The sequence below is a fragment of the Panthera tigris genome, chromosome B2 (assembly GCF_018350195.1).
Source record: "Panthera tigris isolate Pti1 chromosome B2, P.tigris_Pti1_mat1.1, whole genome shotgun sequence".
NCBI classification, from domain to species: domain Eukaryota; kingdom Metazoa; phylum Chordata; class Mammalia; order Carnivora; family Felidae; genus Panthera; species Panthera tigris.
This window is the reverse complement of record NC_056664.1, coordinates 32,263,085-32,272,773: the sequence shown is the minus strand read 5'-3', so window position 1 is coordinate 32,272,773 and position 9,689 is coordinate 32,263,085. Positions and strand designations below refer to the sequence as shown.

The 9,689-nt window shown below is 44.0% G+C and overlaps 1 long non-coding RNA gene across 1 annotated transcript; it reads left to right on the top strand.

The window, feature by feature from the left end:
- Positions 1 to 299: 299 nt before the first annotated feature.
- On the top strand, positions 300 to 6,952 carry LOC102971251. Its single transcript, XR_006217587.1, has 3 exons — positions 300 to 383; positions 600 to 726; positions 6,453 to 6,952. It is a non-coding gene; the product is annotated as an uncharacterized LOC102971251 (long non-coding RNA).
- The last annotated feature ends 2,737 nt before the right edge of the window (positions 6,953 to 9,689 follow it).

Genomic DNA, 9,689 nt, shown 5'->3' with positions numbered 1-9,689 from the left:
AAACATCGAAAAATAAATAAATAAATAAAAAGTTTAAAAAAAAAAAAAAGATGATTCGCGTGAAACGTGAAGAGTGAGGGGACCAAGCCTCGCGGAATCGCCGAGGCCCGGGTCGCCATGTTTCCGGTCCAAGCCGGGACCGGCGCTCCCCAAGCGAGCTACGGAGCGGCCCACCGAGACGCAAGGTCCTCCGCGCAGCCTAGAGAGGGCACGAAGTTGCCTAGGGGCGGGGCCCGAGGCTCAGGCGGACGCGTGGAGGGCTGGGCGCGCGGAGTTTTGCTGCTCTACTGAGTGTGGGGCGGAAGCTTGTTGCTGAGGGCGGAAGTTTGTTGCTGAGGGCGGACGGTGTGTACTTTACTTTTCTGTTATCCCCAGCGTCCAAGGTGAGTGGGTGCAGGTCCTGAGCCCCCTCGCGGGGGTCCACTTCGGCATTGTCTCTCCCCCTGCCCGGGGTCGTCGGGCCCTGCCACTCGGTGCCCCCCGACCGCCTCTTCTCAGCGCGTCTCTCCCCCGCTTCTCAAGTTCCCAGCCCTGCTTCTCCTTCGAGGAGCAGGTGCTGGGATGACCCCGGACCATAGTGCACAAACCTCCTGTTGCAGGGGCCGGTGACCTTCGATGATGTGGACGTGGGCTTCGGAAACGAAGAGTGGAATCGCCTGGACTGCACCCAGAAGGCTCTTTACACGGACTGATGCTGAAGAATTAAGGGAAACACCAGCGCGCTGAGTAAGGACTTTCCTGTGACCCGACTGGTCTGACTGGAAGGCTTAACTGCAGTTTCTCACTAACTGTGGCTCCGTCTTTCTCCACATTTCCCCGCTCGTGTGTGGTGGAACGCTTCAGGGTCTGGAGAGCCTCCAGGGCTTTACACCCTCCGAATAGCTGAGCTCAAGCTTCTTCTGTTTTGGGTTTTGGTTTTAGTCAGTATTTATTTATTTCTAATTTATAGTATTTATGTTTATGCCAGACGGAAGGCTTGAAATGTCCCTTATTGGTATGCCAAGCCCTCTTTTGATGCAAGTGTTTCTGGATGGAGCTGTACAGGTCCTAATTCCCAGTGTTTTTGACAGAGAGAGCCTTGACGTGCTGCTGGGCCCTGAGGCAAGAGATTCCTTTTTCTTTCTTTCTGTCTTTCTTTCTTTCTTTCTTTCTTTCTTTCTTCTCTTTTTTCTTTTCTTTTCTCTCCTCTCTCTCTCTCTTTCTTTTCTTGTCTTAAGTAAAATCTACCCGCCCCCCCACCCCCATGTGGGGCTGAAACTCAGGACCCCAAGATTCATTAACATTGCGCAGTTTTCTAAGTGTTCTCAGTTCTTGCCTTTCTCCTGCCTGGAGTTCTGTGTAAGCATTCCCACAGCAGGATCTTAGGCCTGGGACTGACTGGTAGGTATCTAGGGTGAATGCCCACTGCCACTGTCATCTTTCCATCCCAGACACACAAAAAGGAATTGCCCACTGGGCCCATCCACACCTCAGAGTAGGTTCTGTCTGTCGGAGAGAGCATATTCCTCCAGCTTCCCCCAAATATGTGAAATGAGTCTAGTTCCTTTTGTCATTATAACCCTGTATCAGAATGATTTAATTATATTAAATGGGGGGGGGGACATTAAGGTGGAAGACTCCAATCTGGAGTTTGCCAGCCCCCCATATTTTGTTAAAAAAGGAGGCCCCCAGTATAAGTGTTGGAGAAAGTATGTATGAATGGGATGGAGTTGAAATCCACCCTTGATAATGAAAAGTGTGGTAGGAAAGAGATTCCCAGGGGTGCCTGGGTGGCTCAGTTGGTTAAGCATCTGACTTTGGCTCAAGTCATGATCTCACAGCTTGTGAGTTCAAGCCCCGCATTGGGCTCTCTGCTTTCAGTGTAGAGCCTGCTTCAGATCCTCTGTCCCCTCTCTCTCTGCCCTTCCCCCAAGCTTTCTCTCTCTCTCTCAAAAATTAAAATATTAAAAAGAAAAGAAAAGGGATTCCCAGAATATCACCTAAAAAGGAAAACCAGAAACACAGACCAGGCTTTAACTGCCGGTTCTCTGTATTTCTGTGGTTTTTAGCAGAAAAACCTTTAAGCTTTTTTTTAGGTTAGAGTGGACAGCAAGATAGTGGAAAGCTGGAAAGTCTACAGTTGGTCATGAGAAGAGAGGAAAGAAGGAATCAAATGGAGTATCTAGAGCCAGTGGGAAGGAGCCAAGAGGCAGGAACAGAGGAGGACAGTTAGCTTGACTGCAGCCATGAAATTAGAGGGCTCATCAGCAAAGAATTGCCCTGATATCCTGATTCCTTAACATGCTGACTCTTTTCCCTTGCCTGTGAATAGGATTTTCAGTCTATAAAACTGAAGTGATAAGCCATTTGGAAAGTGGGGAGGTCTTGTGTATCTGGGCTGGATAAAGAACCATAGTGTGGTGAGTGCAGGAAGGCCTTAGGAGCCCCTGTCCTGCTCTGCCTGCAACTTGTACCTGTTACATAGTAATTCTAAAGGCTTTTGAATTCTTTTGTTAAGAATATAGATTCATTCTAGTAAGTTCTCTCCTGGTTTTATTTTATTTTTTTAATTTAATTTTTTTCTAAATTTTTTTTTGAGAGAGAGAGAGGGAACGAGAGTGGGAGAGGGACAGAGAGATAGGGAGACAGAGGTTCCGAAGCAGTCTCTGCCCTGTCAGTACAGAGCCTGATGTGGGTCTCCAACTCAGGAACCAACTCATGAACCGTGAGATCATGACCTGAGCTGAAGTTTGACGTTTAACTAACTGAACCACCCAGGCGCCCCCCTATTTTAATTAATTAATTAATTAATTAATTAATTTTTAAATTTAATTTTATTTTGTCTTACCTTATCTTATTTATTTTTGGTTTATTTTACTATTACCAATGTTATGCAGCCTTTTCTCCCAGGTCTGAACTCTGGTTCAGAGGTACTGTGAAGGAAGGCTTAAGATGGATTCCTTTCCACCTTCCTCAGTTCCCCGTGGACTTAGGATTTCTAAGTGAGCAGAGTGTAGTAACATTTGCAGGTGTTTGTTTTTTTTTCCTATGTTATTAATCTTTTTTTTTTTTTTAAGTAATCTCTATACCCAAAGCGGGGCTCAAACTCGCAACCCTGAGATCAAGAGTCACATGCTCTTCTGACTGAGCTGGCCGGGCACCCCTAGCATTTACAGTTTTTATGTGTCCTATTTAGAATCTGCATCTTCATGTTTGCTTGGAAATGGAGGCAGAGTAGAGAACAGGACTTTGGATCTGGATCCCCTCAAATTCTCAGAACCCTCATGTTCAAATAAGTCCCAGTCTGAATCCAGTGGCCCCTCTTCTGAGGTTGGACTGAGAAAAGGTGTCTGGGTGATGGGCAATGGGACCTCCAACCCTGCTTTCTCCCCTCTGTCCCCTTAGTGAAATCATAGGGACCTCTCATCCCAGGGAATAGGAAGAAGACTGGAAAGTTATGCTGACAGGACAGACCATTTTGCCTCTAGAAGATGAAGACCTTTCCTAGTTGCTTGGAGGGCCAGGAGCCCATTCCTGTTCTACTCTCCTGGTTGCTGAGTGAGTGAGACCTGGCCCTAGTATAGGATTGATGTACTCCCTCCGATCCAGACAGCTGGGGTCACTCCTCTTAGAGATTTGCTAAGGGCAAAAAGAGTAACTTCAACCACCAGACATTTAAATAGTTGGAGGTTTATTGCTGATAAAATTAATTGAAACATTTGATTGTCAAATTCTATTTGAAAATGAAATCCAATAAGGGATGCCTGAATGGCTCAGTCGGTTAGGTGTTCCACTCGATTTCAGCTCAGGTCGTGATCTCATGGTTTGTCCGTGCTGAGCATGGAGCCTGCTTGAGATTCTCTCCCTTTCTCTTTCTTTCTGCCTCTCCCCAGCTCGTCTGCTCTCTCTCAAAATAAACAAACATTAAAAAAAAAAACCAAAAACCGAAATCCAATAAAGCCATTGTTGTTCATTTTTATTTCCGTGCTCTTATGAGTAGAGAAGGTTGCTAATAATGATCCTCTCCTGGTTTAAGAATGAATAATCACACACTTTGTGGTCATGAGTGAGCCAAAAAACCTAGCATATCTATTTAAATAGTGCTACCAAGACTACAAATTAAGTAAGTCCATCAGAATTACAGACTTTAAAAGTTAAAGACTACTTTCCCAGGATGTGGTAGCAATCTCTGAAGTCCAAGAGTCTTGAAGGACTCCTTAAAAACAACCTTAACAAGAACACTTTTGCGACATTGAATAGTACGTGCTTTTCTGCAGCTGTAGGATTTCTGCAGCTGTAGAACAGAGAAATATTTTTTCCTTTGATCTAGCTGAGACTTTTTTCACCAGTAGGTGGGAAGGTCTATAGTTTCAAAGCCAGACTTGGAATTCTGTTAATTAGTAAAGGAGGAGGGAAAAGAGAGCAAACTTGAGAAGCTAAAAATTCACAACATAGAAAGGAAAAGAGCTGAATAGGATAATTATCAAACAGACCATGGGAATGTAATGTAGTTCTGTTTTCCAGTAGAATCTGGAAGATAGTTGTTAGGTAGAACGCACATGAAATATAAGTCCTAGCTGGTCTCAACCATGGACATGGTCTTGGGCCTGTAATCATGGTCTCCTGTCACTACTGCACTGGTGGCTTCTGAGCCAGTGGCCGACCTATAACCCCTAGAAGGAAAAGGGAACAGGGTGGCTGGTGGGACAGCTCCTGACCCTGCTGTGTCCATGTGGAGCTGCTGCTCAGAGTAATCCTCTTAGTCTCTCCTCCCTGAGGCTGATGTGGTGTCAGGGATCTAGGGAGGGACCAGTAACTGAGAGATCAACTAATCACTACTGCCTTCTGAAATGCTTTTCAGTATATCAACTCTGGGACCCAGGGTCCTCATTCTGGCTGTAGAGCCTCTTGGCTTTCAATCCAAGCATTCCAGAAAGGAAGATCCCAAACCTCTGTGGGTAGTAAACCCTTTAAATAAGTCTACTGGGTTATTTACTAGTACACAGTGGTTTGAAGAGAGTGGTTTCTAAATGCCATGAAAGTAGATTGTTTTCAGGGCACCTGGGTGGCTCAGGGTTAAGCATCTGACTTGGGCTTGGGTCATGATCTTGTGGTTCGTGAATTTGAGCCCCGTCTCTGTGCTGACAGCTCAGAGCCTGAAGCCTGCTTTGGATTCTGTGTCTCCCTCTCTCTCTCTGCCCCTCCCCAGCTCGCCCTCTATCTGTCTCTCTCTCAAAAATAAATGAACATTAAAAAAAAAAAAGTAGATAGTTTTCAAGTGAAGAGTGGAATTTACCCTAGGCCTTAGGGAACACTATGATTTTAATTGGGTAGCCATATGTCCCAATTTGTTTGAGACATTTCTAGTCAAGACCCAATGTCCTGCTCCAATTTTTTTTTTTAATGTTTATTTATTCGAAGAGAGAGAGCACGCGAGCAATGGAGGGGCAGGAGAGAGGGGAAGAGAGAAGCGCTGTCAGTGCAGAGCCCAACACAGTGCTTGATCTCACAAACTATAAAATCATGATCTGAGCTGAAGTCAATAGTCGACTGAGCCACCCAGGTGCCAGCCCTCTTCCCCCTCCTGCTTTTTTAAGAGAAAGAACACCAGCAGGGGAGAGGGGAAGAGGGAGAGAGAGTGAGTCTTAAGCAGACTTTACTCTCAGCATGGAGCCTGATGTGGATCCCAAGAACTGAGTCAAAATCAAGAGTCAACTGACTGAGCTACCCAGGCGCCCTCTGGTGTAATTATTATTTTTAAAGTATATTTATTATTCTTGAGAGAGAGAGTACATCAGCCAGGGAGGGGCACAGAGAGAGAGAGAGAGAGAGAGAGAGAGAGAGAGGGAGAGAGAATTCTAAGTAGGCTGAATCCAAAGCAGGCCCTGAGCTGTCAGCCCAGAGTCCCACGCAGGGCTCAAATCCACAAACCGTGAGATCATGACCTGACCTTAAGTTGGACGCTTAACAGACTTATTAATTAATTAATTAATTAATAACAGAATTATTAATAGCATTCCTTTCCAGTCTCAGAAGTAAGAAGTATCCCCATTGTTGGGGCGCCTGGGTGGCTCAGTCGGTTAGGCGTCCGACTTTGGCTCAGGTCATGATCTCACAGTCTGAGTTCGAGCCCCGCGTCGGGCTCTGTGCTGACAGCTCAGAGCCTGGAGCCTGCTTCAGATTCTGTGCCTTCCTCTCTCTCTCTGCCCCTCCCCTGTTCATGCTCTGTCTCTGTCTCAGAAATAAATAAACATTAAAAAAAAAAATTAAAAAAAAAAAAAAGAAGTATCCCCATTGTGACAATAAATCGTGTGGTCCCTGAATTTCTAGGACAGATTACATTTGGTCCAGTATTAGTTCCTACTCTCTGAATTCCCTCCCTGGTCATTTGGGCTGGAAGCAGTCAGACTAACTTACCTACGGGACCCCTCAACTGTGTAACCCTGGAATCCCTTTCTTTTTCTTTTTTTAAGATTTTTTTTTTTTAAAGGAATCTCTCTACACCCAGCGTGGACCTCTCAAAATTCCAAGATCAGAGTTGCATGCACCACCGACTGAGCCAGCCAGACGCCCCCAACCCTGGAATCCCTTTCTTACCACAGGTTGGTCATACAGTTGGTTTCCGTCATTGATAACAGCGACTGACACGTGAGCATAGAAACTGTTCATTGTTGAGGTGCCTGGCTGGTAGAGCCTGTGACTTGATTTTGGGTTCATGAGTTCAAGCCCCGTGTTGTGCATGGAGCCTACTTAAACAAACAAACCTGTTCATTGCTGGTGTGTTAACAACATCCTACCTGAGGGAACACTGACAACTTGAAACCCAGTTGTGAACACCCTGAAGAAAGAGGAGCATTGACTGGGATGGCGTACAACAACCTGTAAATTCCTATCACTTTAAATTGGTCTTTTCTGTGGATACTTTAATGCACAAATCAGGGCAGCTACAGGGTAGATGGGGGCTGTTAGGCCAGTGCAGTCTATTTATTTATTTATTATTTAAAAATTAATTTTAAGTTTATTTCTTTTGAGGGAGAGAAAGAGCATGGGAGTGGGGAGGGGCAGAGAGAGAGAATCCCAAGGGGCTCCACGCTGTCAGCCCCTTGCTGACAATGTGAGGTTTGAACTCACAAACCAGGATGTCATGACCTGAGCCAAAATCGAGAATCAGACGCTCAACTGACTGAGCCAGTCAGGCACCCCTGCAGGCTTTTAAAATAAGTGGAATGGGGCTCCTGGCCGGCTCAGTCGGAGAAGCATGCAGTTCTTTGTCTCAGGGTTGTAAGTTCGAGCCTCATGTTGGCTGTAGAGATTAATAAAATAGGCCAAATTGAGGTACTTCTGAGGAGCATCCCCCCTCCCGCTGCCACTTCTGCAGAGCCATAGCACCCTGCTCCTTGTCAGCTTCCCAGCTGCTTCACTCACATTTACTTTTTTTCCCTGGTGTCTAAAGACTTGGGAATTTGTGAACTCAGCCCTTAATTTCCCTTTCTACCTTTGTTAGTTGTTGTGGAATTAGATGGAGAGGCCTGCTGGCTTCTCAGGCTGGCTCTACCCTACCCGTGAGACAGGCCTGGCCCTCCAGTACACATGCATACTCGCAAGAATTTCAGAGCTAATAGCTAACCTTTACTGAGCAACTCCCACTTGCCAGGGATTGTTGTAAGCATTTACATGTCCTGGTAACCTAAAGGCAGGAGTCCTTTTATCCCCATTTTTATAGGTAAAGAGAGGTTGATTAACTTGCCTAAGGTCATCTGAATGAAAATTGAAAAACAAAATTATTGCTGCTTGTTTTCTGATTATAGAAGCAATTATTTTTCATTATAGAAAGTTTGGAAAATGCAGAAAAATGAGACCTAAATTTACAAAATTACAGTATAAAACAAGGCGTCTTTAGCTGTACCCTGAGACACAACCCCATGCTTAGTAAGGTTCTGCCAGGTTTTTTTCTCTCCTATTTAGTTTTTTAAACATAGCCGGGATTATTTGATACATCTGTTTTGTAACCTGATTTTCTAAATGTCCTCTATTTGTGGACATTTTCCCATGGCAATCTCTACTTTTACATCATGTTTTTTAATGGCTGTGTAGTCTTATATATATATATGCACTATAATGAATTTTATTCTTAACTGATTCCCTATTGTTGGACATTTATGTAACTTTCAAGCTGTTATAATTAGCCAGCATGCAAATTTACAATGAGAAATATATCTGGCAAGCAAACAAGACTATTTCTGCAAGTTGGTCACACATCTTTTCCCTATAAAAAGGATATAGAAAGTCAAACTATGTCATAGAATTCAAAAAAAGGGCATTGATCTTAATAACCAGCATCAGCAAGCTATGTGGTAGTCTGTTAATACACATTTGAAGATGTTTGAATCAGGTTGTCTGCATCATAGCTTTCCAAGTTACATTAAACACAAAGCCTAAATCATGTGTGTCAGTCTTCTCATCCTCACCTTTAGAGCTAGCCTGTGGTGTGTGGGTTCTGCAGGTGATTTATCTTGTCTCTCCTGCCACTCCTAGGGTCCTAAGTGCCTGTCATCTCATCCCCATGGATGAGGCCTGAACATCTAACATGGATATCTATCATGTATACATGCTACCTTGCCCTCTTTTCCCCATAATTTACATCTCATTGCCATGTGTTTGTAACACCTAAGTATTTGATTAACAAAATTGTATTAGCTTTATATTCTTAGGTGAATGCATAGATTAGTGGGAAACGCTTCAACATCCTTTTCTCTTGGAGACATTTGCAAATTGATTTAATGTGTGTCTGAATGTAATTTTTAAAAATTTACTTATTTTGAGAGAGAGAGCAGAAGCAGAGGAGAAGGAGAGGCAGAGAGAGAGAGAGAGAGAGAGGGAGAGGGAGAGAGAATCCCAAGCAGGCTCTGTGCTAGGGCTCGATCTCAGGAACAGTGAGATCATGACCTGAGCTGAGATCAAAAGTTGGATGCTTAACCAACTGAGCTACCCAGACACCCCTGTGTGTAATATTTTAATTTAAGTGAAGACTTTGTTTATTGCTATATACAGTCATTCACATTTTCCCCCCACACCTCATATGTGACAGGTACTGTTCTAGATGCTTGAGATCATCAATGAACAAATAAGAAGAAAATCCCTTCCCTTGTGAGTTTCTGTGCTAGTGAAGTAGGGTATTGGGTATTAATGAATTTCACTGTGTGGCATGAGTATGGTAATCTCTGCTGAGCCACTCTCTTGTGCTATAGTTTTAGTTTAGGGTGAGTTTTGCCTATTTGGATTGTTGTAGTCACATTTTAACTTAGCTGTATTCAAAAGACAGCTTAAATAGTGGGTTTTTAAATTCTTGAAATGTTCTTATATGTAGAGTGTAGAGAGTCCAGTAAGAAGGAAGTGCACAAAATAAGATGCTTCAGTGCTTCTTAAATGTGTGTTTGAACATTTTCCCCTTAAAGGGAGGATTCTGGAAAGCTGTACTTAGTTTAGTTTTACTGTGCTTGTACAAGAGTTTTTTGAGCTGCCTCTGAAGTGGACACATGTACGTGGGCCTCAGGTGTGACTGCTCTTTGCCTCTTGAGGATCATGTTATTTTGAAATATAGCCAGACGTTAATTTAGTGGAGTCTGAAAACCAAAGAATTAATCAAGCTGGTGAACAGATGTTTAGTCAAAAATATACGTGATGTGGGGCACCTGGGTGGCTCAGTCGGT